Source organism: Castor canadensis, chromosome 4 (genome assembly GCF_047511655.1).
Source record: "Castor canadensis chromosome 4, mCasCan1.hap1v2, whole genome shotgun sequence".
Classification (NCBI taxonomy): domain Eukaryota; kingdom Metazoa; phylum Chordata; class Mammalia; order Rodentia; family Castoridae; genus Castor; species Castor canadensis.
The window spans coordinates 107,209,248-107,233,200 of NC_133389.1; the positions used below are offsets into that span (position 1 = coordinate 107,209,248).

The 23,953-nt window shown below is 40.4% G+C and overlaps 1 protein-coding gene across 5 annotated transcripts in view; it reads right to left on the reverse strand.

The window, feature by feature from the left end:
* The window catches only part of Cacnb4 (calcium voltage-gated channel auxiliary subunit beta 4), a 257,548-nt gene that overhangs the window by 180,969 nt on the left and 52,626 nt on the right, over positions 1-23,953 (reverse strand). Inside the window, exon 1 of one of the 5 annotated variants that reach the window (XM_074070789.1) lies at positions 873-954. The exons of 2 other annotated variants lie outside the window; for them this stretch is intronic. The gene's annotated coding sequence lies outside the window, so the exon portion shown is untranslated. Of the gene's footprint in view, positions 1-872; positions 955-23,953 lie in introns of those variants that run through there. 2 more of the 5 variants (XM_074070791.1, XM_074070790.1) reach the window with 2 other exon arrangements.

Consider the following 23,953-nt stretch of genomic DNA (forward strand, 5'->3'; position numbering starts at 1 on the left):
ATGGTATCAGGCATGCATGTCATTGTATGTGTGCTCAGGCATGAAGGTGGTGGGAAAGATATTTTTATATACATATCAGCAATAGCTGCTTTGGGTAAGCCACAAACTGTGATGCAGCACTGTATAAAAACATGATAGTAGTAACAGCTAACATTCATTGTGTGCTTACTGTTTGAAATTCTGTATTCTACATTAATACAGCAACTCCCTGAGGCAGTAAAATCAACTCCATTTCATATATAGATAAACCAAGGCACAGAGCACTTACACAATCTGCCCAATATCATATAGTAGAGGCAGAAGTTAGATATTTTTTAAACCAGGAATTCTGTCTCCAGAGTCTGCAGTTTTAGCAACTAGGTTTTCCTACTTCTTTGAGCATCTCAGAGATTTGCAACTACAGACTGAGCATCCCTAAGCCGAAAATTTGAAATCTGAAATGCTCAAAAACACAAAAACTTTCTGAGCATCAATGTGACATCACAAAAATTCCACACCTGACCTCAGGTGAAGAGTCATAGTCAAAATATAGACAAACTAAAAATAGTCAATAAATTTACTCTCAGGCTATGAATATAAGGTATAAATGAAACAGAAATGATGCTTCTCCTTCAACTGGGGTTCCCATCCCAAGATGTCTCATTATGAATATGCAAATACTCCAAAATCCAAAAATATATGAAATCCAAGACATTTCTCATCACAAGCATATTTTTTGTGGTGGAGGGGGAATGGTCTGGGGTTTGAACTAAGGTGCTCATGCTTGCTAGAGAGGTGCTCTACCTCTTAAGCCATGCTTCCAGCCCTTTTTGCTTTAGTTATTTTTCAGATAGGGTCTCACCCTTTGGCCTGAGACTGGCAAATCCTCTTACCTGTGCCTCTCCACAGCTGGCATCACAGGTATGAGTCACCATGACCAGCTGGTCCCAAGCATCTTGAATAAGGATACTTAACCTGTACAAATATGAGACAAGTTTAGCTTGAATTAAGAACTCGGCACAGCAGCCATTCCAATAGTTCTCAAGAGCTAGGGCATACAAATAACTGAGGTTGCTTCATGAAAATGTGTACTTGTGGGCCCTCCTTCCAGAAATTCTGACTCAACATATCAATTCATGCACCTGCATTTTAACAGCACCACCAGTGATTCTGACGCAGGTGGTTCTGCAGGCCACACTTTAAAAATAATGACCTAGTCAAACTCAGCTAATGAGCAGATGCAGGTAGATAATCAACTTCACAATCCACAGGAAAGCTGAGAAATGAAAATTGTCTTTAGAAAACAAAAACAAAAAACTTTGAGCAGAGAAAGGCAGAAAATAAAAGTTCCAAACCAATACATCGCTTGCACTTCATTCCTTACAATTCTCCTCATACCTTTAGCCAGAGACTATTTTTCTAATTTTACGCGCCCCTCTAAAACATCATCTAGGTTTCAAGCTCGCTTAGGATTAGAAGCCTAATGCAGGGAGCGGACATGGGGGACTCAGGCAATGGAGGAAGGAAGGAAGGTAGAAAGGAAGGGAGGAGGCAGAGGGAACAAGTTTTAAAACAAACATTCAAAGAAGCACTGAGACCTGGGAGCATCAGGATTGAGACCAGGAACCTCCACACACCTGGGAGGAAGGACCATTTTCAGAACACAGAAAAAACAGAACTCCTGATATTGAGTCACCAAAAAGTAAAAAGGACAGGAAGTTCATGATTCATTATATTTTACATACTATTTCAAAAGATAATGATATCAAATATTTGGGGCAACTTTCCATTTAAAGTAACCAAAACTATGAAAACATGGATGCTTAAAAGCTGGCATGTGACCATTCTCTCTCATGGGCTAGAGGAATGCTAAGAAATTCATTGATGGGGTGGGTGAAGTCACGGGAAAAAGGGCTGTTGATAGTTATTGCAGGGAATGGGAGAGGGGGATGCACACGCCACTGCATGTTTTATCTTCTGCTGCCTGGAACGTGTGTGCTGTATTGACAATGGCACAATGAACAGGTTTTCAGCTCAACAAGGACCAAGGTGGCATGAGTGCTTGCAGACTTTTAGGACATTTGCCCAGATAGTGATTTTGCCTAGATAGTGATTTTCAGCCAGACTCCATTTCCATCAATGATGACAGACCTTGTTTCAAATCATTTCTTGTTACCTCCATGTCTCGGTAATGTGATTTTATATCTAAGCATCTTTCAATTCCATTTCTACTCATTATGGTCAGTTAGAACTGATTCAAAAAGTTAGATGTATACACATATAAAATTAAGAGAGATAACTAAGTGAAGCAAAAGTACTTTCAGATTTTGAGTTCCCTGTATCTAGCAGTGACAGGACAGCATAATTGCCCAGTACGTGTTTAATGAGTAAATGATGAGTGGATGGTAGGTGGGTGGGTAGGTGGATGGGTAGATGGATGGATGCATGGGGAAATGAATCAGTGGATGACTGGAAGGATGCATGGATGAATAGATAAATGAATGAAAATGTTTTCCGATAATACAGAAGATGGTGTCTCTTCATAGATTATATATGGATGATATATATTATACACAGTTAGATATAATAGGTTATAATATATATACTATATATGTGTGTGTATCTGAAAAGAAAATTAAACAATTTAAAATGGCAAGAGGATTTAGTATAGTTAGATGATCACCAAATATATTGCATGTGTATTCATCCATGTGTACAGATAGATATACTTATGAAGATGGAGGTGTTTCTCAATAAAGTTAGCTTTCTCCCTCTTTTCTCTTGTTCATTTTTCTGTAAATGTCAAATAACTCCCACAACTGCTACAAGACAGGCATAGGACCTTGCAGTGGACCACGTTAGCAGTACATTTGGTTGGCCAAAGAAGCAAGATAGATCTTTAGATTAAGAGGCAGTCAGAATGGTAGCTGAGGCATAGAGAGGGCCTCCTCAGCAAAGAAGTCCTAAAAAACTCAGGAAAAAAATCACTGTGCTTCTATACATCTCCAATTTTAAGATTTTAATCCTACAGCTAATATAGTAGTCGTAAAACAACAAAGGTCAATATGGGAAGATGACCAGGAAGTAGTGAAGAGGTCTGGTAGAGATGAATCAATTCGGGTTGTAATACACTTGTGCATGGAAGCAATGCTAAGAATTTCTCTGTATAGCTATCCTTATCTCAACTAGCAAAAACGCTCTCTCTCTTATTATTGCTTATGTCTTCTCTTCAACAAAATTGGAGAAGAGGGCAGGACAGGTTCTGCCTGGAGGCGACGGGGGTGGAGATGCAAGGAGGGAGTAGAGGGTAAGGGGGAGAAATGGCCCAAACAATGTATGCACATGTGAATAAATGAATACAGAAAAAATGGAACTCCAAGCTTCAACCAGGATATAAGTGGGAAAATAAGAATATCAGTTAACTTAAAAAGCATTTGAACATTATATGAAAGGGAAAGCATAGTGAAGAGATGAACTCTGATCAATGAAATATCTTAGCAACACCCAAGGACATGTCTTAACCACTGTTATGTATAACACAGAGTGACAAGGTTTCTACATCATACAGTGTTACCTGTTAAACAAAAGTCTATGCAAAGAGGGGAATGGTCTTGATCAGAAGGACACTTTCAAATGACTAAGAAGCTGTGATTACTTGGATGGCATCAACAGAGTATTTTGTCTTTGGCTTCCAAAGACACCTTGGAAAGTAAAATAGTATGAAAATGATGATTTGGGAGTCTTCAGCACATATATAAATTAATCTGTCCAAAGACAATTGTAGAGTGAAAATGTGATCAGGTCAGAACTTTGGAGAACACTAACAATTAAAAAACAAATCATTAAAGAAGAGTCAATTAAGGAAGGAGAAAAAGCAGTAAGGGTTTGGAATACTGTCAAGCAGAGGAATGTGAAAGAAGCCAAGGGTGGAGAGTTTTCAGAAAGATGAAATGCTCCAGCGAGGAAAAGTGGCATTCTATGAAGTCAGAATTTGGCAGTGAAGTCATGATAACTTTCAGAAAGCATTTTGTATGGGGTGAGGGGCAAGAAGCCAACTGCTCCTGTCAGAGAAGTAAATCGGACATGAGGAAACAAAGGCAGTGCTCTTCCCTGAGTACCGACTATGAAGGAAGGAAAGAAAGACCCTATGATGTTTGGAGTTGGTGGGATTTTTATTTTGGAATGGGATGTACTTAGATACCATAGAGAAAAAGAGAAGTTGTCAAGTACAAGGAGAGACTCAAGTTCAAGAATAACCAACAATAGTAATTGTCAAATGATGGTGCTGGTGATAGGCTAGAATTGAGAGTCTGCCTGGAAGAGGAAGCTCTGGAAAGGAAAGCACAAAACATTTCCTCATCTGAAACCATACTAGAAGAAGGCAAAAGGCTGAACAGAGCACCTAAAATGTGTTTTATAAATATACGTATTTAAGCTTCCACCTGCATCTGTGGCTTGCTCCAAAACTGATGCTTGAAATAAGTCTCAGAAATTGAGACAATTACTTTTTCTCTTTTTTTTTTTTTTTTTTTTTGAGATAGGGTGGTCTTGCTATGTAGCCAAGGCTGGCCTTGAACTCATGATCCTCCTGTTAGGATTACACGTGTGTATCACTACCTTTAATTCCACACATAGCTTTTGCTTCTCTATCTTTTATTTAAGCAAGCAGAAAACACAATCTATTTTAGAATTATTTCAAATAAAATTAAATTATGGATTGGGTACAGCAAGGATGAAAACTTCAAAGAAGGAGAAATGTTATCCTCTGGCAGACAAAGTTTGACTTAAAAAACAGGGGTATTCCTGACTTCAAACTATATTACAAAGCAATAACAATAAAAACAGCATGGTACTGGCACAAAAACAGACATGAAGACCAGTGGAACAGAATAGAGGATCCAGATATGAAGCCACACAACTATGAGCAACTTATCTTTGACAAAGGAGCTAAAAATATACGATGGAGAAATAGCAGCCTCTTCAACAAAAACTGCTGGGAAAACTGGTTAGCAGTCTGCAAAAAACTGAAACTAGATCCATGTATATCACCCTATACCAAGATTAACTCAAAATGGATCAAGGATCTTAATATCAGACCCCAAACTCTTAAGTTGATACAAGAAAGAATAGGAAATACTCTGGAGTTAGTAGGTATAGGTAAGAACTTTCTCAATGAAACCCCAGCAGCACAGCAACTAAGAGATAGCATAGATAAATGGGACCTCATAAAACTAAAAAGCTTCTGTTCATCAAAAGAAATGGTCTCTAAACTGAAGAGAACACCCACAGAGTGGGAGAAAATATTTGCCAATTATACATCAGACAAAGGACTGATAACCAGAATATACAGGGAACTTAAAAAACTAAATTCTCCCAAAACTAATGAACCAATAAAGAAATGGGCATGTGAACTAAACAGAACTTTCTCAAAAGAAGAAATTCAAATGGCCAGAAAACACATGAAAAAATGCTCACCATCTCTAGCAATAAAGGAAATGCAAATTAAAACCACACTAAGATTCCACCTCACCCCTGTTAGAATAGCCATCATCAGCAACACCACCAACAACAGGTGTTGGCGAGGATGTGGGGAAAAAGGAACCCTTTTACACTGTTGGTGGGAATGTAGACTAGTACAACCACTCTGGAAAAAAATTTGGAGGCTACTTAAAAAGATGGACATCGATCTACCATTTGATCCAGCAATACCACTCTTGGGGATATACCCAAAAGACTGTTACTCCAGAGGCACCTGCACATCCATGTTTATTGCGGCACTATTCACAATAGCCAAGTTATGGAAACAGCCAAGATGTCCCAGCACTGACGAATGGATTAAGAAAATGTGGTATCTATACACAATGGAATTTTATGCAGCCATGAAGAAGAACGAAATGTTATCATTCGCTGGTAAATGGATGGAATTGGAGAACATCATTCTGAGTGAGGTTAGCCTGGCCCAAAAGACCAAAAATCGTATGTTCTCCCTCATATGTGGACATTAGATCAAGGGCAAACACAACAAGGGGATTGGACTATGAGCACATGATAAAAGCGAGAGCACACAAGGGAGGGGTGAGGATAGGTAAGACACCTAAAAAACTAGCTAGCATTTGTTGCCCTTAATGCAGAGAAACTAAAGCAGATACCTTAAAGCAACTGAGGCCAATAGGAAAAGGGGAACAGGTACTAGAGAAAAGGTTAGATCAAAAAGAATTAACCTAGAAGGTAACACCCACGCACAGGAAATCAATGTGAGTCAATGCCCTGTATAGCTATCCTTATCTCAACCAGCAAAACCCCTTGTTCCTTCCTATTATTGCTTATATTCTCTCTACAACAAAATTAGAGATAAGGGCAAAATAGTTTCTGCTGGGTATTGAGGGGGGGGAGCGGGAGGGGGTGGAGTGGGTGGTAAGGGAGGGGGTGGGGGCAGGGGGGAGAAATGAACCAAGCCTTGTATGCACATATGAATAATAAAAGAAAAATGAAAAAAAAAAAAAACAGGGGTATTCATTACATCAACCCAATATCTCTTAACATTGGGTTCACCTTAAAATTTCAGTAGGCAATTGGTGAATTTGAGGCAAAAAAAAATCTCTTAAATGAAAAATATTCTTTTGAGAATATTATCAAAACTTACCAGCATATTTGACACCCATTCTATTTTTTTTTTAAATTTTTTTTTTCATTTTTCTTTTATTATTCATATGTGCATACAAGGCTTGGTTTATTTCTCCCCCCTGCCCCCACCCCCTCCCTTACCACCCACTCCACCCCCTCCCGCTCCCCCCCTCAATACCCAGCAGAAACTATTTTGCCCTTATTTCTACTTTTGTTGTAGAGAGAGTATAAGCAATAATAGGAAGGAACAAGGGGTTTTGCTGGTTGAGATAAGGATAGCTATACAGGGCATTGACTCACATTGATTTCCTGTGCGTGGGTGTTACCTTCTAGGTTAATTCTTTTTAATCTAACCTTTTCTCTAGTTCCTGGTCTCCTTTTCCTATTGGCCTCAGTTGCTTTAAGGTATCTGCTTTAGTTTCTCTGCATTAAGGGCAACAAATGCTAGCTAGTTTTTTAGGTGTCTTACCTATCCTCACCCCTCCCTTGTGTGCTCTCGCTTTTATTATGTGCTCATAGTCCAATCCCCTGTTGTGTTTGCCCTTGATCTAATGTCCACATATGAGGGAGAACATACGATTTTTGGTCTTTTGAGCCAGGCTAACCTCACTCAGAATGATGTTCTCCAATTCCATCCATTTACCAGCGAATGATAACATTTCGTTCTTCTTCATGGCTGCATAAAATTCCATTGTGTATAGATACCACATTTTCTTAATCCATTCGTCAGTGCTGGGGCATCTTGGCTGTTTCCATAACTTGGCTATTGTGAATAGTGCCGCAATAAACATGGATGTGACACCCATTCTAAATATTAAAACAATGCCCATTTTCCCTTCTGACACATACATTTGTGTATAAACCAGTGATGATGTGTCAAGAATAAAAATATCATTAAATTTAGGCCTCACAAAATTAAAAACAACTCACAGGGAGCTAGACACTGAGTTTTAATATGAAAGGAAGGAAACTAAAAAGCTGCAAATAATTTGATGTTTCCTTTTCTCTTTTACTTCTTTCTTCAACTCTTAAGAAGGGATCTAACTTATTCTTTTCCCTTCTAACATTGCCTTTTATACTTTGTCTTCCTTCTGGGAAGCTTTTTCTCTACTAAAACATAGCCTTAAAGTTAAGCCTATATAGCTTCAAGAAGTATAAGCCCCTAATTTCTAAACATGTCATTTTGCTCCAGTACCTACAGTTTCATTAAAAATCTGTTTACAGACAATTTTCTTCCCAACTGTAATGACTGCACATGAACCTATCATGTGAGATTTGGAGGAACAAAGAACCTCTCAGCTTCTCTTTAGTGATCTGCTTATTACTTCCATCTCTCCCCTCCCGCCACCTCTGCATCATCCTCAACAAATATATGCCACTCAAACTGCTACTCTTAATTTACCACTTACAGTCAAGCCCTGTTTGTTTGGTAGTTGCCAAACAAGTGAAGGGCAGAGATGAATCATATACAGCCCATTGCCATCAAAGAGAAGTAGAGCAGGGAATGTGAAACCAATAACTATTTTATAAAGAACACAATCAACGTCTCAAATCATACAAAGGAAAGTGCTCTAGAGTGCTTTGCAAAAGGCAACTAATTCAGTATAAAAACAATATAAAAACACGGTGCTCAAGAATAATCTCTATTGCTTCCATTTTTCTAAAACCATCTGGTTTTATTAAGTTGGACAAGAAGCATAATATTGGTTGACAACAATTAATTGCATATTTAAAAATAGCTAGTAGAGAGGACTTTGAATGTTTTCAACACAAATGACAAATATTTGAGGTGATATGCCAATTACCTTGATCCCATTACACATTGCATACATATGTTGCAATATCACACCATACCCATAACTATGTGTAATTTTGTGTCAATTTAAAAATGTAAAAAAGAAACAGAAGTTCAGTACTCCTTCACAAACCAATGCCAGCATGTTATAGATCTCCACTTTTATATGCTTGATTTGTGTACATGAAGGTATAGACTTTAACACTGCAATCTCTATACTTGTTTCAATCCTCAAAGCAAAGTTACATGTTTATCTCCAACAAGACCTTGGGTATGATTTTCCTCAATGAAATAAAGGACTGAAGCCAAAGAATCACAGAAAGCATAATATTCTTAGGAGCCACAGCATCCCTGTTACATATGACACTGTTTCCACAACTACAAGATGATGTGCAGGTGTCTGTAACCCCGGATTCAGAGGGCAGAGATTGGGAGGATGGCATGGGGGGCGAGGAGGAATCTCGGGATTCTATCCCCAAACTAACAAAAGCAAAACAGGCTGGGGAAGTGGCTCAAGAAGCACCTGTGCAGCAAGCAAAAGATCCTGGGTTCAAGCCAGTACTGCAGGATCATGCACAGGGTGCACACTGTAACCATTAAGATCCAGGCAATTGGGCTGAAGGAATTTAGGGCTATAATGGGGTTGCTTGAGTTTTCATTTCTTGACAATAGCTACACCTGGAAAAAAGTTGAGGAGGTCCAAGAAAAGCAAAACTGAAATAACTTTAGAAAAAACAGGAAAAGGAGAGTAGGCTGTGAATGAAGACCACTATGGGAAGAGGGAGGTGTATAGTACTAGCATTTCATATTAATTCCTGGATTAACTTTTATATAGCATTCCTCTACCAAAGCAGTTGGCTTTCTGTTTTGAAAAACATCTTAAGTATACAACTCAAAGAACTGAAAGTATATTGTTATAAAAGCCATAAAGGGAATCTCTAAAACCACATAAGTTAGGACTATGTCCTAGAGACACACACTCCTGTTCACAATGGTGACAACTGATATTTAAGACATACAATGAATGAATCATTCATTGTAACCCATGAATGATGTGTTACAAAAATGTCAGAAGCCCCCTCATATGTTTAAGGAGCAAATGTGTATTAGGACAATGTAAACTGAGAAAAATACAAAGCGGTTAAAAAAATGAAAATGCATAGACACTGGTTTTATAATTATTTAGCCTATGATAATTTTGACCATTTTTGCTTTTCTGTTTTTTTTATATTTAAGTAGCTTCCATAAAGTCTTGGTATAGATGATATTGTAATTCTTTTTATTGGCTAATCCTTAAAATGTTATTAAAGAATTACATACTACTTTAGCACCTAACTATGAACTAAAGAGTTGAGAAATACTTGCCTCAATCATTGCTTATTAATGTAGGATATCAGCTATGATAGGCATCATTGTATCTTTCCCCAGAAATATATCATTACACAATTGAAGGCTGCTACACACCCTTAGTGACCTGTCATTGTTTGTATTAACATGGCAGGCATCACTCATTTAAAAACTGCAAAACTAGAAATCTAAAACCCAGTATTTACTTCTAACTTATCATTTGGGCTAAATTATTTGCAACCAATTCCATCTATATGGTTAAGACCTATAACAATTCTAATCCTAGCCTACCTTAAAAACCTCCACTTTTTAAAGAAAAAAAAATAAAATAAAAAACCTCCACTTTTAAAGGGTGGGTAAAAGAAGGAAGTTAAGAGGGTAAATATGGTTGATGTACTCTCTATACAAGAATGAATATAGAAAATTTAAGCCTATTGAAATCACCATAAGAAGAGGACTAAGGTAGAAAGAAGAAAAACAGAGGAGATAATCCAATTTGGGTTATAATACAAATATACATGGAAATGTCACAAGGAAACTCCCTGTGTAGCTATTTCGTTTAAACAAAAATGTCATTTATTTTTCTTTTACAAAATCAGAGAACAGAAGGGTGGAATAGATTTTGCCTGGGGGGTTTGGTACCAGTGGCAGGGAGAAGGTGGAAGGGAAAGGGTGTGGGAGGGTGAATACAGTGCAAATACTACGTACACGTAATACGTAAAAGGAAAAATGATACCTGTTGAAACTGTTCTAGGAATGTGGGGAGGGGAGATAAAGGAGAATGGTGGAGGGGGTGAATTCAAATATGATATATTTGATATATTGTAAGAACTTTTGTAAATGTCACAATGTACCACCCATCAAACACAACAATAAAAAAACCCACTTTTATATGTATAAATGACCCAAGCCTTGTATGCACATATGAATAATAAAATAAAATAAATTCATACAATGCAAAAAAAAAAATTAGGTATAATGACTTTACAGAAAACAGGAAATTACCCAAAAATTTTAATTTTCTTTTTCACATCACAAAAAAATGCAACTGTGCAAGCTTCAGAGCTGAGAGCTCACTGGTGGGGTGAGAACCAAAAAAGACAAGGACATTTTCTCCAAAGAGTGGTCTACTTCCATGTACCTTATTCCAAGCATGAGCACAAACCAGATTTGTCGCTAGTCCACTGCACGTGTTGTAAGCACATGGCAAAGCAGAAAGAAAATATGCATTGTGCTTTAAGTGCACAGTAAGTAGCTATAAAAGAAAAGAATGACTATTCTAGCTCAAATTAAAAATCCAGGGCTCTGGAATATTTAAAACGCTCTATGTGGTGCAAAAAATTTTTTGTTATTGTGACACAAGAGCTTCTGGTTTAAATGGAAAATAAAATTCAGGAAATTGAAAGTCAATGCTGACATTGTTCAGTTCTGTACTTTTAAAGAAACAGTGCCCCCATGTGGCTTTTGACAAGATTTCAGGAAAACATTTAGCATTGTCCCAGAAGTCATACTTACTTACACCATGATGCAGTCAATTTTTCTTGCATTTACATTTTTTGAGACAGTCTCTTGCTCTGTAGCCCAGGCTGGCCTCAAACCTACAAATTTCTTGCTTCTGCCTCCTGAGTGCTGAGATCACATGCATGCACCACCACACCAGCTACATGTGTTCTTCAATGTGATTTGATGTGTCGAGAGCACAGTAGAAAAATATAAGTACCTGCGAAGAGGTGTGATCACAGCTAATGCAGCTGACACCTCTGGAGGCTGCCAGCCAAGGCCACCACTGGCCTCTCTGTGCTGACTGTCCATAAGAGCTTCCTGGTTGCTACCAGAAGGAAACCTCAACACATACCTGCCTGCCTGCAACAGGACCCACACTCTGCATTTTCTCAGTTATCAGCAAACTGCCCAAGCCCCATATAAATAGAGGTCTCCACTCCACACTGGACTGTTCTCAGAGACAGCAAGTCTCCCTCTTCTCTCCTAAATCATCAGTGTTTTCTTTTCCACTGAATTATTCCCATCAGCATCAACATATAAACAAGCCAATCAAAAACCCTCTCCTGGACCCACTTCTCCCTCCAATTAGAGTCCCTTTTCTCCACTCTCTTTTGCCACCATAGAACTGCTGGCATCAACTAACTTCAATTTCAGTCTTTCAATCTTCTTTTTGCTCACCACTCCACCACAACGGCTCTTACTGAGGTCATTAGTGTTGTCCATATCCTTAAATTCATTGCTGAATCCCAGGCTCATTTACCTTGACCCACTTACATTTGATGCAATTCTCTTTCCTACTGCCTTGGAACCATTCTGTTGGGTTCCAAAGACCTCCTTCTTTTCCAGGCCCTCCTTAGTCTCCTTTACTGAGCCCTTGCCTTCCCAACCTCTAAACCAGTGTTTTAATCCTAGCTGTGTATGATACTCACATGTGTAGCTTTGAAAGGGTAGCGATGCCAGAGCCCATTCCCTGGGGTTCTGATTTAATTCATCTAGGAAGGGCTCCAGGCATGGGAAGGCTATTAGGTTTCCCTGTATGATTCTGAGGTTCACCCAGGTGAGGAAGCTGATCTGCCTGAAAGGCTCAGCTCCCAATCTCTTCTCTTTCTGATCTACGTTCACTCACTGGGAGATTATATCCAGTCCCATGGCTTAAAATGCCCTATACAAATTCCCTTGTTTGAGTCCACTTGTGACAGAGTCTAAGACAAAGGTTTGAGTGCAGGGAATTTATTTGGAAAGTGATCCCATTCATCAGGAAAGGGGTGCTGGAGAGAAAGAGAGGATGGGGAAAATCCAATGTAGATGTGCATTTTCAGCAACCCTACTATAGGCAATTGGGACTCAACTCTGTGGGCCTCCTACAGAGCACCCAAGGTGATGAAGCATTTACCCACTTGCTTCATCTCCTAAGGCTGTGAGGTCTCCCTGAAGGCATCAACTCCCTTGTACAGCTAGACTGCAGTCAATCAGCAGAAAGTAAAAAGATATGCACTTGAGGAGAATCTGAGCTCACAGTAGCCAGCCCAGTATAGCTGTGGCAGATACCAAAGGTAGGTAATGGGGTCCAGAGGTATGGGATGCCTCCAAAATATACACAGTAATCTATACCCACTTTAACTGCAGTTTCACTTTCCAGAGTGTCAATTACCCATAATCAACTTCGGTCAAAATAATAAATGTAAAATTCCAGAAACAAACAATTTCATAAGTTTTAAGTTGTACATCTTTCTGAGTAGTGTGATGAAATCTCTCACTGTCCTGCTCCATCCTTCCCAGCACACCAACCATTCTCTGTCCAGTAAGTTTATCCATTCTGTATATACTATCCTTCCATTAGCTATTTCATAGTTGTTTCTTTTACCACCTCAAATATAGCCCAGGGCTTGTGTTCAACTAACTTTTATTTTACTTCATAATGGTCCCAAGCACAAGTGTAATGGTATTGGCAATTTTATTATAGTATGCTGTTACAATTGTTCTATATTATTAATCTTTCACTGTACCTAATTTATAAATTGAGCTTCATCATAAGCATGTATGTAAAGAAAAAAAACATAGTATACATAGAGTTTGGAATACCCATGATTTCAGGCATCTGCTGGGAGGTCTTGGAATGCATGCCCCAAGGATTAGGGTAGACTTCTGTATATCCAATCCCAACATTCCCCATGAACTCTAGAGTCTAATCCAACTTGGATATTTAAATTACATCTCAACCTTAACATGCTTAAAATGAAGTTCCTGATCTACTCCCTTCCCCCACCAAATATGCTCCTCTTATTATCTTTAAAAAAATAGCAACCCCATTCTTCCAGTTACTCAGACCAAAAACCTTCAAAGTCATCCTTGACTACTTACTTTTTCCTATCTTGACATTCAATCTACCAGCAAATCCTATTCATTTTAGCTTCAAAATGTATCCAGAACCTGATGGCTTCTCATCCACTCCACATCCCACCTTGGTCCAAGCCATCAGCACCTCTTGCCTGAATCACTGCTACAGTCTCCTGACTGGTTTCTCTGATTCCCCCCTCCTTTTCCCCTTGGATCTAGTTTCAATTCAGCAGCCTACGCGATCCTGATAAAATGTAAGAGAGAGCAACTAACTTCTCTGTTCCAAACCCCCTCAAGGGTTCCCCTTCTACTCAGAGTAAAAGTCAAGGCAGGACATAACTGGGCCCCTGTAACCTCTCAGATCATAACTATTACTCATTGTTCCTCAAACATACCAGGAACGCTTGTGTTTGGGGCCAAGGTACTTGCTGTGACCTCTGCTTAAAACGTTTTCATTGAGCCGTTTGCCTCCCTCCTTCAGCTCCTTCAGCTCTTTACTTAAATGTCACCTTCTTATTGAGGTTCTCTCTTGACAGCCCTATTTAAAATTGCAGCTCTTTTCTGGTTTTGCTTTATTTTTCTCCTTAGCATGTGTCACACTCCAACATCATATGTACATTTCTTATTTATCATGCATATTTTTGGGCATCTCCTACAGAAATTTAAATTCCACAAGGGACCATTTTGTTCACTGCTAATCTCTAGCACCTAGACTAGTTCTTGTCATATAGTAGGCATTTGATAAACAGGAGTTGAATGAATAAACGAGAAGACTAATAATTATAACAATAATACTTATTGAGTATTTTCCATATGCCAGGCACTATTACTCTTTACACATGTTAACTCATTTAAGCTTCACAGGCTGCTAAAGGGCCAAGTTCTTATATTAACTCCATGTCACATATGAAAGGATGTATGCAGAGAATCACTGGGCAAATTGTCAAAGTTAGGCAACTGTTAAGCAGCCTGTATAAATCCATGTGAGTTACACAAGAAAATACTGAAAATAACTAATAATTCCCAAGATTAATCACATCCCCAAATCTTTTGGGGGGATGCCATTTGGGGGAAAAAATGGCACTTCAACAATGATGCCAATGAAGATGCCCTCATGGTGAAAAGGAGGATCTACTCAGTGACTTAGAAAGCAATGGTGAGAAGGACTAGAGAAGAATGTCACAAGAAGGAAGAGTCAAAGACCTGGCCAGTCATCTGGACATCAGATCCCTTACTGCCACAGCATTCTTTCAGCCATTATCTGGTCACCTACTGCCCAGCATAGCTCTCAGCCCTGGGAACTGTGTAGTGAACAAACCAGACAAAGCTCTTATAATCTAGTGGGAGAAAAAAAAAAACAATCAGATAAATCCTAATAGAAAATCAAGTGGTGACAAAGGGTGGTGAGAGAAAGCTTCCCTGAGAAAGGCTGTGATGGAGAAGCCGACTTCATTTTTGATGTTGCACCATTTTGATGACTGGCTCCTGAGTTTTTGAGCTCCTCTCCTTCCTCTTCCCCACTTGACCCACATCAGAGGAAGGGACAGGAAACCCAGTGTGCTACCTCCTTTGGCTCCTGTGGGAGGCTCAAAACAAACAAGCCTGCCTCATCCCCAGCCCAAACCAATAACCTCCCCCAAAACCAAAGTCAGTGCTCCCTTATCTTTCTAGTCATTTTTCAAACTGCTTGGGAACCTGCCCAGCTATCCCCAGAGAGCTTCAGATGAGTGATAAACCTCTTCATTCACACCCTCTCAGAGCATTTGGCACCACCCATCTGTCTTGACATTGGAATCAAATTTGAGTGAGCGGTTGATTACCTATTTCTTCAGGGCAACTATAAGTTAGGACTGGGAATTCTAGGGATTTGAATGTGGACACTGAACCGAAGGGTTACTGATTTGCTTGCAGTTATTATACCCTCTAGACCAGCAAAGGGCACAAATTGGGAAGAGATGTCTAAGCAAAATTAAAACTCTCCAAACCATGTAAATGGAATGTGAGCCAGCACTTTATCATGGTGCATGTTTACATGTGCCCTGCGTGGGTCTGCATGCAGCCTCCTGGCAGCCAATGAGGCCTCCCTTTCAATAACACAGAACAGCACACGCCTGATCACTCTCCTCTTTCATCTAATCAGTCTTGTGGTTATGGAGACAAATCACTCCATCGCCATACCTTTGACTATCCAGCCTACAGGATCTCCAGATGATGCAATCTTTTTGTCATCATTATTCAATATAAATATATACATATATATAACCAGGCCATTTGTATTTGTTTGCTGCGAAAGAAGCAGAGAGAGCGTATTATTTTAATTTGTTCTGCTTGGCATCTGACCAAGACTGAGACTAAATGAGCAATCTGTTGACCAAAAACATTTCATGAGGAACCACGTGGTAAATAGCTTGTACTGAGTTTTGGGGCAGTCACAAGGAAAGGAGGAATAGATCCTTGCATTTAATGCTTAAAATCCAATAAGCAACAAGCAGCTCACACAGTTTATACAGCAGCAAAATGGCAAATACATAAAAACAATCCAACTTTTCCTGTTGTATATAAGTGCTAGGGAAGGAAAACCAGAGAAAGGATTTCTTCAAGAAGGTGTCCCAGAGATGCCACTTCTATATAACTTTAGAGGAGAGAAACCCAAGTAGCCAGATAATCTATTCAGAAGAGTAGAGTAAGGCCAAGAAGATGTACTGTGTGGTCACATGCATTGCTGTGAACTGCATTACGCCCCCGTTCTCCACCCCCCAAAATGCATGTATTGAAGCCCTGATCACCAATATGATGGTAATTGAAATTGAGGCAGCTGGTGGGTTTAGATCAGGTCATGAGAATGGGGCCTCTTGGGATTAATGACCTCATAAGAAACACTGTAGCTCACTTTCTCTACCACATAACGACAAAGCAAGAAGACAGCAGCCTGCAAGCCAGGAAGAGGGCTTGCTATGATCTAAATGTTTGTGTCCCTCAAAAATGTACATATTATGTTCCTAACCCCCAAAGTGATGATATTAAGAAGTTGGGCCTTTGGAAAATGATTAGGTCATGAGGGTGGAGCCCTCCTGACGGGATCAGTGCCTTTCTAAAAAAAGAGAGAACCCTTCTACCTTCCAGCAAGTGAGGACAAGTGAGAGGGCTTGATCTATAAGCCAGAAAGTTGGCTCTTACAGACACCAAGTTAGCCAGCACCCATCATGGACTTCTCAGTCTCTAAAACTACGAGAAGTACATTCATGTGTGCTAGCTACCCTGTCTGTACTATTTTGTTATGGCAGCCTGAGACGACTAATAGAGCATGTATTGTGATGATAAGTAAAGAGGATATTAGAGAAAAAGACACACTGAGTGGGGAGTCTTGAACCCCAAGTTCAAGAAATCTCATTTCCTTTTGGCAACAACTCCAAGCACTGTCACCTTCTGAAATTGACAGAGATGTCAAACAAGGCTGGGGAAGGCAGTTCAATCCTACACAACCTTGGACCTCAGTAGAAGACAAGGCAGTAACAGGGAAGCAGATACAAGCATCCAGGGGAAAGGATGCTCAGAGTAAACAAGAGATGTACATGGTGCTAACACAATGTTTTGTAGATTTAAAAAAAAGAATTTACTGAAAGACTTCCTGCCAGAGAGAAAAAGAGCACCTGAAGGAAGGATGACCATCCGTACTGGCCTGCCCAGTACTGTCTCAGTTTTAGCATCCTGCAGCTTACATCCTGGGAAATCCTTAGTCCTGAGGACAGTTGGTCGCCCTACAAAGAATACCTCACAAATTATTAAATGTGGACACACCATAGGTGTAAGGTATTAAGATGATAAAGTAAAGATAGGATAAACCATGAGGGTGAATCGAATCATGACTTAAATTGCAGTCACATGTTCTATGTGACATGTAGTTCGGGTTGGGAGGAGGACTTTCAGAAATTGGAAACGTGGGACAGTCGGGTGAACAAGCATGCAGGTAAGTGGAGATTTTGTTTCCTCTTGTTCTTCCATCACTGACAGGTGCTGTGTGTGCTGTCCTGAGGGCCTGTGTGGCCCCTGAGCTGCACGAGCTGAGGGAGGAAGGCAAGTCAGAGACCTAGGACTTGCTCAGAGGTCTAGGACTGGGGAGAGGAAGATTTCACTGGTCAAGCTCAGGTGTCCTTGTTCTTTTTTCTTTTTCTTTTTTTTTTATTATTCATATGTGCATACAAGGCTTGGGTCATTTCTCCCCCCTGCCCCCACCCACTCCCTTACCACCCACTCTGCTCCCTCCCTTTCCCCCCTACCCCCTCAGTACCCAGCAGAAACTATTTTGCCCTTATTTCTAATTTTGTTGTAGAGAGAGTATAAGCTATAATAGGAAGGAGCAAGGGTTTTTGCTGGTTGAGATAAGGATAGCTATACAGGGCATTGACTCACATTAATTTCTTGTGCGTGTGTGTTACCTTCTAGGTTAATTCTTTTTGATCTAACTTTTTCTCTAGTTCCTGCTCCCCTTTTCCTATTGGCCTCAGTTGCTTTTAAGGTATCTGCTTTAGTTTCTCTGCATTAAGGGCAACAAATGCTAGCTAATTTTTTAGGTGTCTTACCTATCCTCACCCCTCCTTTGTGTGCTCTCGCTTTTATCATGTACTCAAAGTCCAATCCCATTGTTGTGTTTGCCCTTGATCTAATGTCCGCATATGAGGGAGAACATACGATTTTTGGTCTTTTGGGCCAGGCTAACCTCACTCAGAATGATGTTCTCCAATTCCATCCATTTACGCCCTTAATGCAGAGAAACTAAAGCAGATACCTTAAAGCAACTGAGGCCAATAGGAAAAGGGGACCAGGAACTAGAGAAAAGGTTAGATCAAAAAGAATTAACCTAGAAGGTAACACCCACGCACAGGAAATCAATGTGAGTCAATGCCCTGTATAGCTATCCTTATCTCAACCAGCAAAACCCCTTGTTCCTTCCTATTATTGCTTATACTCTCTCTACAACAAAATTAGAGATAAGGGCAAAATAGTTTCTGCTGGGTATTGAGGGGGGGAGCGGGAGGGGGTGGAGTGGGTGGTAAGGGAGGGGGTGGGGGCAGGGGGGAGAAATGAACCAAGCCTTGTATGCACATATGAATAATAAAAGAAAAATGAAAAAAAAAAAAAAAAAAGAACCCAATTCCATCCATTTACCAGCGAATGATAACATTTCGTTCTTCTTCATGGCTGCATAAAATTCCATTGTGTATAGATTTTCTTCATCCATTCGTCAGTGGTGGGGCATCTTGGCTGTTTCCATAACTTGGCTTATTGTGAATAGTGCCGCAATAAACATGGATGTGCAGGTGCCTCTGGAGTAACCTGTGTCACAGTCTTTTGGGTATATCCCCAAGAGTGGTATTGCTGGATCAAATGGTAGATCAATGTCTAGCTTTTTAAGTAGCCTCCAAATTTTTTTCCAGAGTGGTTGTAGTAGTTTACATTCCCACCAACAGTGTAAGAGGGTTCCTTTTTCCCCGAATCCTCGCCAACACCTGTTGTTGGTGGTGTTGCTAATGATGGCTATTCTAACAGGGGTGAGGTGGAATCTTAGTGTGGTTTTAATTTGCATTTCCTTTATTGCTAGAGATGATGAGCATTTTTTCATGTGTTTTTTGGCTATTTGAATTTCTTCTTTTGAGAAAGTTCTGTTTAGTTCACTTGCCCATTTCTTTATTGGTTCATTAGTTTTGGGAGAATTTAGTTTTTTAAGTTCCCTATATATTCTGGTTATCAGTCCTTTGTCTGATGTGTAGCTGGCAAATATTTTCTCCCACTCTGTGGGTGTTCTCTTCAGTTTAGAGGCCATTTCTTTTTTTTTTTTTTTTCATTTTTCTTTTATTATTCATATGCGCATACAAGGCTTGGTTCATTTCTCCCCCCTGCCCCCACCCCCTCCCTTACCACCCACTCCTCCCCCTCCCTCTCCCCTCCCTCAATACCCAGCAGAAACTATTTTGCCCTTATTTCTATAGAGGCCATTTCTTTTGATGAACAGAAGCTTTTTAGCTTTATGAGGTCCCATTTATCTATGCTATCTCTTAGTTGCTGTGCTGCTGGGGTTCCATTGAGAAAGTTCTTACCTATACCTACTAACTCCAGAGTATTTCCTACTCTTTCCTGTATCAACGTTAGAGTTTGTGGTCTGATATTAAGATCCTTGATCCGTTTTGAGTTAATATTGGTATAAGGTGATATGGTGTCCTTGTTCTTAATCCAGGGCTCTCTCACTTCCCTGTCACCTCCCTGGTTACTTACCATCAGAGTTCAGTATTCTGAGGGCCTCCAGGGAGTGAGAGTCACTGGAGAAAGACCGGCACAGAGCTAGGTAGTAGGCAAGGAAAAAAAAATAAAAAAAAAGAGTGCCTTGATAATCATCCAGTTTTTGAAAAATGGAGATGTCCTCTGCTGATAGAAAACTCCCCTTTCCGTTGTCATCCAACTCTGTAAAAGGCAGTCAGCACCTGGACACTGCTCCTGCAAAGCCAAGGGGGTCAAGCCTTGCAGCCCCATGGCTTGTGGTAACAAAGGCTCCACTGGGGCACAGCAACCTTGACTTCACATTCAGGCAAGAATGCAGTGCAGCACCGCATGGTGACTCAAGCGTCTGCACTCCCAGAGGGGAAAATGAGACAAATAAGGGAGAAGGGAAAAGGAACGGGAGGCACATGAGCTAGTCTGATTTTTCAGACATTCTGTCGAAACTGCCTCACATAATGGTTTCAGAATATGGGATGAAAGACTGGAAGAGCTGGAAAGAAACTTCTCACCAGACCATTATCTTTCTTACACAGATAAGGGACCAGCCTCAGGAAAGAAATGACTAGCCCAAGCCCACAGCCAGGAAAGAGTGAGAGCCAATTCTACTGCTTCTCAATTTCACTTTCTTTCCCCCAAAGAACATTGGATTGACACATACTTTGCAGTCCACAGAAACCAACAACTAAAGGTCAGGTGGAATGGCTCACGCCTATAGCCCCAACTACTCAAAAAGCAAAGATTGTGGGGATCAAGGTTTGAGGCCAGCCTGGGAAAAAAAAGTTGGGGTGACCCCATCTTAGCTGGAGTGGTAGACCATACCTGTAATCCCAACTACACTGGAGGCATAGCTAGGAAGATCAGGGTCAGAGGCCATCCCCAGGCAAAAGCACAAGACTGAAGTTATTTAGGTCTGGGGGTGTGGTGGCTCAAGTGGGAGAACAAACACAAGGCCATGAGTTCAAAACCCAGTACCACCAAAAAAAAAAAAAGAAAGAAAAGAAACCAACAGCTAAATTGCTAACTTGCAGTTAATTTAATCCATCAACTATTGAAAGTGGCACATCTATTTCAGTGAGTCATGATTTTAAAAATGTCACAATGGCTGGAATGTGGCTCAAGTGGGAAGCACCTGCCTAGCAAGTGTGAGGTCCTGAGTTCAAACCCCAGTGTCACAAAAAAAAAAAAAGCCATATGGATTACAATAGACACAGAACAATGATCCTCTAGAAATTTATAATTTAGGCTTTTTCTCTTTTTTTTTTTTTGATGATGCTGAGGTTTGAACTCGGGGCTTCATGCTTGCTAGTCAAGCACTCGACCACTTGAGCCATGCTAGTAGTCCTGTAATTTAGTTATTTTAAAGGATGGAAATGTATTTCATCTTTTTAAAAATAGGATGGTACATCTATTAAGCTGTAAGTTACACTTTTAAACTAATTAATTTCAGGTAGAAAATATTCATTATGCATTGGACCAATAAGAAAGACATATTCAGATATGCAAAGATTCAATAAATGAAATATACCAAACTTTAAAAAAAAAAAATTCATTATGACATATGAAATTTTATAATATCCCCAAGAATATATCCTTAAGGTTATAAGCAACCTTGTGACATATATTAGTTCCTGACTGATGGGTTTATATTAAACCTCCAAGAGAAAATTGTCAACTAAAAGCATACTCTTAGTTTTATTTTTTTCAAGTAGAAAAACTTAGATTAACATCTATTTTTTAAAACATAGTCAATTTAAGAAACATTTTTACTGAATTAAAAAGTAGCAGATTCAAAATTCATAAGGTTGATAAAAATCAATGTTTATTTAAAGTTTTAAAGTTAATCTCATTTTGTAAATATTGACTCAAGGAAAATTCATTGATAACAGTCTTACACTAAAACGACCCATGCAAAAAATGTTGATTGAATTTTCAAAAACAGAATTTCTGGTTCTATAACAGCCAGTTATATATACAGGAAGCTGTTCACTTCCATTTCTCTGAAATGCCCAAGGACATCTCCAAAATAAATATTAACAATTCACTAAATACTTCATAATTGGGAGCATGCAGTTCATCAGTTTTATTTATAGCATGAAACCTTTAACCAGCTTCTTAAAAAATATGTATTTGCTAGAACATGCTCTCCTGTCTCTGATCTGATCTCTGGTGTAAGTCTTGGTGACTGAAATTTCAAGTTCTCCTGAATGGCTGGCTTCTCCTTTCGGCAGGTAGCACTGTGTTTGTCATTCTCATGGGCTGCCCAACAAGAACAAAACAAGTCACACAAGCTATTGTCCTGAGTTGCCCGTGGTGGCACGCTTCTGAAATCCCACTGTAATCCCAGCCTAGCATGACCAAAATTAGCATACCCTTACCTCAAAAAAACAACAAACAGAAAGGCCTTGGGAGCGAAGCTCAAGTGGTAGAGAACTCGTGTAGCATGTGTGAGGCCCTGGATTCCATCCCCGGTACTTGGGGGTTGGAGGAGGGAATTCACATGACATGAAATGTGACTAGGCACTGGCCAGGCCATGTCGGGGCTTCCATCCTCCCAGCTCAGGCTGGCTCTAGAGAGCTTTGAGAGGCCTCAGGCCAGGAAGTTGCAGCTGGCTACAGACAGACGGCCAGGCCCAGAAACAGAGGGGAGAACTGAAGGGTTGGGGAGGGGGAGGGCAAGAAGGTGAAGTGGAGGGCTAGGGTGAGCTCCTTCCAGCCCAGGGACCTCACTGCAGTGTGGCTGGCCGGCATCGCTACTTCTGGGTGCCCCTAAAGACATGTCAGGCACACAGAGATGGGCAGCAAGTCTGCAAGGGAAAAGACAGCCCTGCATGGTCACCCCTGAGAGCCAAGGCCAGGGTAAAACAAGCAACAGCACAAGCCATACGTACACGATTTTTCCAGAAGGTATGGGACGGGCTTAGGGTGCTGACCACAGCTCCCCTCCTGCTCTCCCAGCACAGCCAGCATCACCGGAAGCAGAAGCCTGAGGTATGCGTGGCTCAGGTCAGCCTCCCCACAAGGTGGATGGGAAGTGAAAATGGACAGAGACTCGGTGGTAGAGCACACGCCTAGCATGTGCAAGCTCCTGGGTTGCATCCCCAACATTACAAAAGAAAAAGAAGGAAAAGAAAATCAAAAAGGAAGTAGACTGTGAAGGGCAAACAGAAAATGCCCTGCACATAAATTGTAGAGCTGGCCTAGGCCTAAGGATCACCACACTAGAGGCTCTGCTTTAAGGGGCATCAAAGGTAATTTCTGGACTGAAAATTCCAGAAAGATAGAAAATAGAACAGTGAGATACGCAGGTTGATGCAGGAAGGCCCTGCGGAGGTTACACTTCTTTTTAGGCCTGAATGAGGAGCGGATAAAAGCCCAGAGAACAGCATGCCCAACTGGAGAGCAGAAAGGGTGAAGGCCCTGAGGTGGGAACCAGCTTGGAATATTTGAGAGACAGGAAGAAGGTTGACATGGCTGCTTACAGAGGAAAGGAGAATGGAGGAAGAGAGATATATGCTGACAATGGCTTTTTGCACAAGAACAGATTTCTACTTGCCAATGAAAATGAACCCTTTCGGTTAAATCCTTTCCTTGATGTTCTTGTTTGTGACTGCAAACAAGAGGGAGGGTATAGGGCTGAGACCAGCATCCTAGAACAGTGAATGCTGCTCCTTCTTCGGCCCCAGCAGCCACAGTTGCTTGGATACCTTGCAGTTAGGTCTCCTGAGGTCTCATGGTGGTTTCCAGATCCCTTTGTAGCACGTGAAGATTCCACCCTATCATCACCTGCCATGGAAGGCAAGAGGCAGATTTAGTGAGATCTGGGTAAATACCATTTCCAAAAAGGAAGCAGGCACCCAAACCTCTCATCTTTTTATAAATTCTCCTGCACAGACGGTATATTCTCAAAGGCCTGAGAAGCCAAACTTGGGGAGGAAAAAAAAAACCCAAAACATTTTCTCTCCTATTTAGAAAGTTCAAAATAATCTGACATAACAGTTAGCTAGTGAGAGTGAGAGGAAAGCGGGAAGGAATTCTATGAGGCAAGTCATATGAAATAAAGAGGAAAACGAAAAATGTGAGCTTTGCCCCTTTGCA